Source organism: Thalia democratica, chromosome 3 (assembly GCF_965202585.1).
Source record: "Thalia democratica chromosome 3, ktThaDemo2.hap1.1, whole genome shotgun sequence".
NCBI lineage: Eukaryota > Metazoa > Chordata > Thaliacea > Salpida > Salpidae > Thalia > Thalia democratica.
The window spans coordinates 5,452,560-5,462,425 of NC_139167.1; the positions used below are offsets into that span (position 1 = coordinate 5,452,560).

Consider the following 9,866-nt stretch of genomic DNA (forward strand, 5'->3'; position numbering starts at 1 on the left):
TACAAAAATAGAAATTAAATTACAAAAAATTTTTAATTATTTTAAAAAACTTTAATACTTAAAAATTTCAATCAAGGCTTTACCTGGAAGATTTAATTTGCATTCCCAAATAAAACAGATGTATACTACACATTTCAATGTTTTTACATATTTATATTCTACCTTTAAATAAGACTAATACTAAACATACATTAATTACTATAAAGTTATACAAAAACTTTAAAACATCAATCTCTGTTTAAATGAAAATAACATAAGTTGAGAATGCAATAACTGTATAATAGCTATAATAAACTAAAAAACTGTAGTTAATTATGTTATAGTTAGTTTTTTAACTTCTCAAAAGTTTTCTGCATACAATTTTTCTATAACCTTGTGTATGTTTTGTTTTATCACCTTGTCAAAAAACGTAACTGATATTCACTATTCTCTTTTTAGAGTAAATGAACTAAATTAGAAACTTCTAAAGTACTTACTTTAGTAGTATTCTCAATACTCATTAAGGTTTTTTTACTAATAAATAAATAAAGACTAGTTTGTTGGTAAGAAATTTGTAAAATATATGCAAAATAAGAACAATATTTTATTTGAAATTTAAAAATATGAGTCATTTTTAATAGGTTTGTTATTGCATTAGGTTTAGATAAAACAAAGTAAGTTTGAATAAAATTTAGAGGTTTTGTTCAGTTATTTTTCGAGAACAACGTTTAAGGTTTTTTATTTTATAAACGAATTTGTTGTAATGTTCTAAAGAAAGACCTTTTATTTACTGTACAGCAAAGTTGCCGGAATTTTATTAATAAAGATTTCTGAGCACTCAAAACAGTTATTGTTTATTTAACGACAAAAAGTTATAAAATATTTGGTTTTAAGACCTTCACAAAAAGCCTTTTTGGTCATCAAGTTGCACATTACTTGGATAAATTTTAACTTCTAATTCAGGAAAAGTTCTTTGTTTTAACGTAATTTGTCATAATCGATAATATATTACACATTAGAAAAAATAATTCTGAATACTGAAAAAAAAACTTTGTTTGACTATAACTAAAATTCTTAGTTAAACTATTCAAATTTATGGCACTTTTTAGTATTTTAATCTTAGTATTTATATACTTTATCGTAAAGCATTAAAGCAATTTTTACGAACTTTAGCTTAAATATTTAATCAGTAATAAAAAGTTTATAATGTAAAAAATTTAGTAGTATATACCGAAAAATTAGTTGACAGTTTTAAGCATAAAATTTCTAATTTCTTATAAAAAAATATGTTGAGTAAAAACAGAGATTATATGTTTAATTAAACATTAAAAGCTAATGAAATAACAAATATTGTAATCTACCAAAAGTAAACAGGTAGTCTTTACATAAGTACACCTGTGCATTTAAACTACTTTTATTTACTTTATAATTACTATTACATGAGTAATCTAGATAAAACCCTTATGATTTACGAAACAGAAATAAAAACATACAACAAAAAATACTTTTGTCATAGTAAAGTGCCTTAAATATAAACGGATGAAGGGCATTTTTTAACGAGAAACCTAATAAACATTTGAAAGCTATTCGAAACTGTACACAAAAAAAACTCGTATCAGCTTTATTAAATAAATATTTTAATTAAAATTTTATGTTGTATAGTATCTTATCTTTGGAAAACTTTATGTAAAATGCTAAAATACAAACGTGAAACACTTATAACAAAAATATTTCTCAAGAAAAAATAGGATCCACTAGTTCTCTGCGACAGAAATGGCTTTAGAAGTTTTTTTATTCTGAAAAGTTGGTAAAATCAAGTACTTTAAACAGAAAAAAATGATATGTTTACTTACTCAGCTAAAATTTTGATTAGTAAAAAACTTTAGATTGCATAAAGTAAAAGAAATGTAAATAAATAAATTACTTTAGATAAAAAACAAATATCAAAAAATTTTCGACCACTTTTAAAACTTGAACAAAACCAGATTTTAAATTAGTTTATATACAACGGTTCAAGTTTAAATTAAACAATTTTTTAAAAACAATAATAAAATTTAGCTTATCAACATTTTGCTTATGTTTCTAAAGTTATGCAAATAATTTTAAGTTATCAAATTGAACTTAATTTAATAAACAAAAGTTTTAGCATTTAGAAAATAAATATGTATCTACATAAAAAATCTTTATTGTAATTTTTCTCTAAGGTTCAAAATAAACTTTAAAAAATATAAAACCACGAAAATATCTGTAAATCATAGCCCAATATATATATACTAAGTTATAAAACACAAGAATATTTTTATGAAAAGACTGTATATCAATTATACCCTTTAGTTCTAGAAAAAAAACTTTAAATTTTTTTCAATGAATGTTTGGGTATATAATAAACATTTTCGTAAGTATACTTTTTAATAATTCAACTAAACTGAATCCCATAATAAATGTTTAAATCTTTAATGCATATCTTAAAATTTACAAGTAATTCACAAACAAACAGTTCACATAATATAAGTTAGAAGTTTAAATTAAGTAAAAGTATGACAATGGTTTATTGAATAAAAACTAACTTTTAATTTATTGATTCACGTGAAATACCAACTGCATACATCCCTAATATATTGAGAAATTTAAACCCCTCATCAGCACTTCTACTTTAGGGAAATCACCCTTAAAATATATAAAAAAATATTTAATGGTGATACACAATTTGAACATAAGAACGATGTTATTAATAAAAAGTTTTATTTCAATTAAAAACAAACTAAGACCATAGTGTGGGTCCACTTTCATTTTTACAAATTGATCTTATTTTGTTGACTTTTACCTGAGCTGTTAAACGTTTTTATCCGCTTAACAAAAAGTAACTTTAGAGATATAAACAATCAAATTCGGTGATCTCAATAGGTTCCTACAGAAAGAGCAAAATAAAAACGAAAACAAGACTATTTCTCTAAAAACCTATCATCTTCTGTTTTACGAGAAATTTTCTCCAAATATTTACAGTAAGTCCATTACTAGTATTTGGTTATTTTCAATGTAGGAATTTTTTTAACTTTGAAATACAAAAATTTCAGTAAAAAAATACTTATTCTATTTTTTTCTTAAACTTTAATATTCCAACTTTTAAATTTCTTTAAACAATGTTGGGATGTTTCCTAAAAGCTTAAGGTAGCACATAGCTCAAGAAATAAATATATTTTCAGTATTTTTTTTAATTTCCAAGAAAGTTGACGTTGAAAAATTTGTGGTCCAAAGGCTTGCAACTTTTTACAAAAAATACAAGATATCAAAAAATTTTTTTTTTTTATAAAAATTGACTTGTAGTTTATACTAAGCTTTTATATGAGAGCAAACTAAGTACAGATAAAAAAACAACGACTAATAATACATATTTCAAAAGTTTTTCCCGTTAGATCTTAATTTGTTTTGCACAATGACTTCACACTAAAGCAATTGATTTTTCAAAATAATTACTATATAAGTACTATATAAATATTTTGTTTAGTTTTACTTTAGATTAATTATAACGAAAATAGACTTATTTAGTTTTAACTTTTACTAATTGCTTCTGTCTTTTATTTATCTCTTGATTACTTTATGATTACTTGGTTATTATATAAGTGTGTAAAATCTTATTATTTGTTAGCATTGTACTCTACTGAAGAGAGTTGCTTGAAATATATTTAGTGTTTTTGAAAGTGTGTGTCTTGTGTAACTTATTAAAACTTAGGTCCACAAGGCTATAACTTGATATTAACACTAGATATTCTGGAGTTTTAAATGAAAAGCAAAAAAAAAGTCTTAGCCGTTTTCAATGGTATTTTTGAAACTTATACTAGATATTATGAAAAAAATTTAGGGGGCCACAAGGCCATAAATTGAAACTTATACTAGATATTTTGGAGTTAATCATGAAAGCAAAAAAAGTCTTAGTTATTTTCAATGGTATTTTTGAAACTTATACTAGATATTATGAAATAAACTTAGAGGGCCACAAGGCTATAATTTGAAACTTACACTAGATATTCTGGAGTTGATAATGAAGATTAAAAAAAGGTCTTAGCCGTTTTCAATGGTATTTTTGAAACTTATACTAGATATTATGAAATAAACTTAGAGGGCCACAAGGCTATAATTTGAAACTTACACTAGATATTCTGAGTTGATAATGAAGAGCAAAAAAAGGTCTTAGCCGTTTTCAATGGTATTTTTGAAACTTATACTGGATATTATGAAAACAAACTTAGGGGGCCACAAGGCTATATTTTGAAATTAACACTAGATGCTCTGGAGTTGACAATGAAAAGCAGAAAATAATAATTCATAGAGCGTTTTTAATGGTAGGTTTTTTTAAAATCTTGTCGGAGGGGGCCATAGCTTTTTTACCTCTTTAAAGGAGGCCTTTTGAAAAAAAAAAATTGGAAAATTCTGATGTATACTATAGTGATTAATTAAATGTGACATCTTATTTAAAGTAAACAAAAAAAATAATATTTTAAGTTATTCTCTTTTCTAAAAAAAATAAATTCATTTAGTTTTTAAAGCGTATAAACTTTTAATGTTCTTAAACTTCATTACTATGTTTATATGTTTACTTACAACTTGTGTTGTAAACTTAAATGGTTACATGTAATTTACTTAGTTTAAAAATATTACATTCTCTACTTGTACTTATTTTATAGAAAAACTACAGAACACATTATATAAAAAAATATACACGTGTGTATATAGAATTTTTTTTACAAATTTAAAGATATAAGAAATTTCATTTACCATATAAGTTTTCAATTTGAAATATATTCTTTAAAAAATTATACTTTTACTTCCTTAAGATTTTCTAACTTGTAACCAAATTTTAATTTAATTTATTTTTTAATACTAACATAGAGAATTATAAATATTTTTAAAAGACTATGTGTAACTAAGTGTAAATATATATAAGATGAAACAACAAACTAAAGCTTTTACTAAATATTCATTAAAGTTCAACACTCGACTGTCTAACATCATTTGCAAACACATAGATCTTTTTTACGTTTCATCATAAAAAATCAATTGAGCAAAATAATCTGTAGTTTTACCTGGAAACGGCGTGATAGGCTAGCCTACTTTGTGACGTCATAACTACCACGTGACCGCTTCGAATCAGCAGCGCCGCAGTTTGTTTGACCTGAAAAATAATAATATTTTTGTATATTTGTTTGAGCTTTCTATTATTTGTAAAAAAGAAATCAACCTTGTCTAATCAGTGAAACAAGCTTTTATTTGTGAAATTATATGCGGCAGATATGTTTTAAAACTTTCAATATTAGTTGTAAAACTACTTTACAAAACATACTTTTCATCAATGACATTTTGCTTATTTTAGAAGTAGAAATTACTAGTTATATTAGTTTTACAATTTGCAATATAACTTGTTAAAGGCTATATATATATATATATATATAGTTACTAATGATATTTTCTGAAACTATGTGTTTACAACACACATTGAAGTTGTCAATTTTTTATTGTCACATATCTACATCGAAAATTTATTGCAAGAACTTAAACATATACTCTTCCACAAATCAATAACAAATGAGTATAGTTTTTAAACAAAACTGTCTACTTCTAAATATTGTTCATGTATTCCAAGATCTAGCAAATTTTTACTGATTTTGGTATATCAGAAAGGAATAAAAACAGGTAAACCATGATGAAATATTAGTAGAAAAATCTAAATTGCAAGCATAAAATTATCTTTAACATTTTCGGTGCGCAGCTAACAGAAAATTTGATAATCACTAATTTGTTAGACCAGCAGTTTTGGACACATTAAAAAATCTAAATTTTAAAACAACATTTTTTTAACTGAAACAAAAGCTTTATATGGTCTTTATTTTGCAAACATTTGTATTTGAAACATAACTTTATTCAATACTGAACTGTTTTAAACAATGCATTGCACTGCATTGCACTGTACCAACAAAAGCATATATATTGAGCAACAAAATATACTGTGTAAAGCTGATTTTTAAAATTATATATTAAATGGTTGCTAATCTAAATGCAAAAGGTTTTATATAAAATAATATGTTAGCAGTTATACCAACCGTTAAAAGTTGAAAACTATGTGCCAACATTTCAACTTGTAGTACTAAAGTCTAGTTCAGGGGTCGGCAGCCTTTTATAAGTCGCGGGCCAACTTTCATATAAAAAATTTAGTTGAAAAAAGTTTTTGCGGACTGCAGTTTTTCTGAAAAGTATCTAATAATTAGTATAAAATACTGTAATAAACCAGAAATGTTGTAAAATAAGCAATAGAAGAGCACTACTGATGAGGGGAACGGGTCTCAATTGCACGAATCCAAATTTGCACAAGGGAACAAAATTGCACGAAGACAATTTTGCACAAAAGATCAATTTTGCACAAGTTACATTTTTTGCACCAGAGTAAAAAAATACAGAAAAAATAGAAATGAAAAGTAAACAGAATAAAAAAAACTTAAAAAAAGATCTTACTGACCGAGGGTAAGGGTTAGGGGTAACAATGAAAAAAATAAGTTAAAAAAAATTTAAAACTAAAAATTAAAACAAAAAACAAAAGCTACAGACCAAGGGTAAGGGGTAATAGTGATAGTAAAAAAAATAATAATAATACGAATAAATAAGTAAAAATTTAATCTGTGCAAAATTGTCTTTGTGCAAAAATGTCTGCTCGTGCAAAAGTGACCCTTTGTGCAAAAGTATATTTGTGCAACTTTGTCCCCTCGTGCAATTTAGACACCTACCAACTGATGAGACCAATTTCAAGTTTTAACCACATAACTTTTTGTTTGTTCACAGTTGCCACTCGTTTTTTCAAAAATTTTTCCAGGTTTTCCAAATCTTTTCCAGGTTTTTAAAAGTACACATTTTTGGGTCTAATTTTAGTTTAAAATTAAGTTTAAACTTTAATTTAAGGTAAGAAACTCTTTTAAATAGTATAAAAACATTGAAAAGATACTGTAAAGCTACTTTTAATATGTTTTTTAATAAAAAAATTTTTGATGATGACAAAAATTGTTTATTTATATGATAGACTTTTTGAGTCAAATTATCAAAATTGTACTAATGAATATGTGAAAATTGTTAAAACTTCACGTTTTTCCAGGTTTTTTTTTTCAAAATTTCTCAAATTCCAGGTTTTTTCCAGGTTTCTGGTAAAGTGGCAACCCTGATTATTTTTAAAAAGCATGTTTTTAGCTAAAAAGTACCTTGCGGGCGGCAGATTAATCTAACAAAAAAACATTTTTGAAATTTTTTTATAATTAAAATATTAGTTTAAATCAATTTGCTTCTTGCCAAACAAAATACCGACCAAGTTTCAAACTTACCAGAAAGGTCAGTGTTAAGAAAACAGTTTTAATTTGTACATGTAAAATTTACCACTGCTACCTTAAAATTACACTTATTACATCATAGACTGTTTTTAGTAGGACAACACTTCTATGCAAACTTTGCGCATTTTCAAGTTTTCAAACGTTTTTAAACTTTCTCAAGTGGCTTGTGAAACTATTTTAAGCAGTTCGGAAAAAATAGAATAAAAAAAAAGTTTTTAAAAGGCTGGAAACTTTCAAGTTCATTTTCATACACAACTGATTGTGTATTCTACACTTGAGCGTAAATAACATTTTGGTCCACACAAATACAAAAACTCTATGTGTTTTATGCACAAATTTTTATGTGATTGAAATTTAAAACTATTTTTTTAATCTAAGATTAAAACCAATCTAACGTTCATTTAAACAAAGGTTTCTCAAAATGAAGTACGCCTTGGTATAAATTTTGTATCTTAAATAACTTTTTAGGATAATTTTAGCTATCACAGGGCAATATCTAATAAGGGGTGAAAAACTAGATGGATAATTAACTGGCAAATGGGCTACTTTCAACTTTTAAATAAATAAGCAATTAAGTAAATAAGTTTGGAAACCCAATCAAAAAATTTTACTCAAAAACTAAAGGATTTAATTGAAATTTTCAGAAAATAATGTTTGAAGTTAACATAAAGTATAAGGGAAAAAAACTGGAGCTTCGAGCCATTTTAAATTTATCAGCTTCTTTTTACCATGAAATAAGCAATGAATATTTTTTTCGAGTTTAGTGTTTTCAAAAGTAAGCAAAAAGCTCATCTATACAATTTAAATTCATATTTTGGATATTTTGTTGATCCAAAGTTACTGTGCTTTGTAACCCAACTTTAAGATTTTAAATAATTTTTAAAAGTACGCTATTTTTTATTAAGTTAAAAATCATTCAAATATTTTGTGATAAATTTTTTTATGTTTTAATAATAGCTACCTGCACACTATAATAGGCAGCCAGCAAAGACCTGCAAAAGTTGGTAAAGTTCCGGTGGGAATTTGGTCATTTTTGCTGTAGACTTTGGTGTTCCAATTGTGGTGGTACCCAAGTGTGGCCCACCTCAGTTTCCGATGATGTTTGTTTGGACGATGAGGTTGCATCTGTTTACATTTAAATATTCATTCAACTAACAACAGTTGTTTGTAATGCCTGCTGATATAGGTGCTTGATTAAACAGTATGTTGCATTTTTTAAAATTACAAAACATAAAGTAGTTGTATATTTGCTGGTAAAAAAAAACATTAACAAAATCATTTAAGTCTAAAAACTAATTTTCTAAAAGTTTCATTTGAATAAGTGAATTGTTCTTGTGAATTGTTTGAAAGCAATAATTTATACACTGGTTTTATAGCAACCATTTTATAACGTTTATATTAAAAGGGTTATAGAGTTTGTATATAACTTGTTTAAAAGTTATAACTGAAAAATAATTTAAAAACATATTACAAACTTAAGAAGCAAATAAGCTTAAAGGATTATATTTTTAAATGTATTGGTAGGTTTAGGTTAAAAGCTTGAATGTCAAACTTAAATACTAACTAGGAAAAGTTTAAAGAAAAATTCAAAAACTCGAAGATAAGTCAAAAATAATTATAGGACTAAACCCTATAATTTTTTTAGAATAATTGCAACAACCTCTATATATAATATATAAAAACACATCAAATTGAACAAATATGAATTTGAATCAATCAACTTTTAAGTTTTAATAGATATTTTTAAAATACGAAACGGTTTATTTAACTCAAATAAACTTCCATTAGTTTTGTCTTTGTGTATAACATTAAAGATGCTTACATTTGTTAAACTAAAAATTTTATACAAATTTATAAATTTTATTTATAACTAAACTTCTAATTTTCTATTACTAATAAGGCAGAAAACATTAAAGTAATCAATATCTTATTTTGAAATTAACAAGGATGTTAACCTTAGGAAAAAAAAAACTAGTAAGAAAATGTAAATAAAATTATGATGTTGTTCACTTCTACACTTTTACAAAAAACAATAAACTGTCAGAAACTATAAATTAAAATTATTAATTATCCTTATAAAAGTGATATGCAGGAAAATTTGAAAAAAAAAGTTATATTATTCACAAAGCAATATATTAGACTATTAAGTTTAATCTACAAAAATTATGAGTAATTAATTAGTAATTTAATTTTTACACAAATGATTTTCTAACTAAATTAAGTTACATTTTTGACAGCACAATTTTAAGTTAAGCTAGACAAGTAAAAACACAACTAACAAACCTTTTTTGTGTGAAATTTTACCATTTTTCTACCACCAACTTGCTCACACGTTTCATTCCACAAACTTCTATCTGAAGTATACTGCTTTTCAAATGCATCAAGGTTGGTCTTGTTTGGTTGGCATGCATAACTTCCCAGACACCTACTGGCCCATTGGACCTGTCCCTCATCAGTTAACGGGTATCACAAGTCCAGGGACATATTTAATTTGAAATAGCTGCCAGTGTGAGTCGCATTTGA

At 25.2% G+C, this 9,866-nt stretch overlaps 1 long non-coding RNA gene across 1 annotated transcript; it reads right to left on the bottom strand.

Annotated features, from left to right (window-relative positions):
• Positions 1 to 1,727: 1,727 nt before the first annotated feature.
• Positions 1,728 to 9,697, bottom strand: LOC145832050 (uncharacterized). Its single transcript, XR_014369719.1, has 5 exons — positions 9,627 to 9,697; positions 8,305 to 8,468; positions 5,061 to 5,149; positions 2,547 to 2,646; positions 1,728 to 1,775 (listed from the first exon to the last, which is right to left on the bottom strand). It is a non-coding gene; the product is annotated as an uncharacterized LOC145832050 (long non-coding RNA).
• Between the last annotated feature and the right edge of the window lie 169 nt (positions 9,698 to 9,866).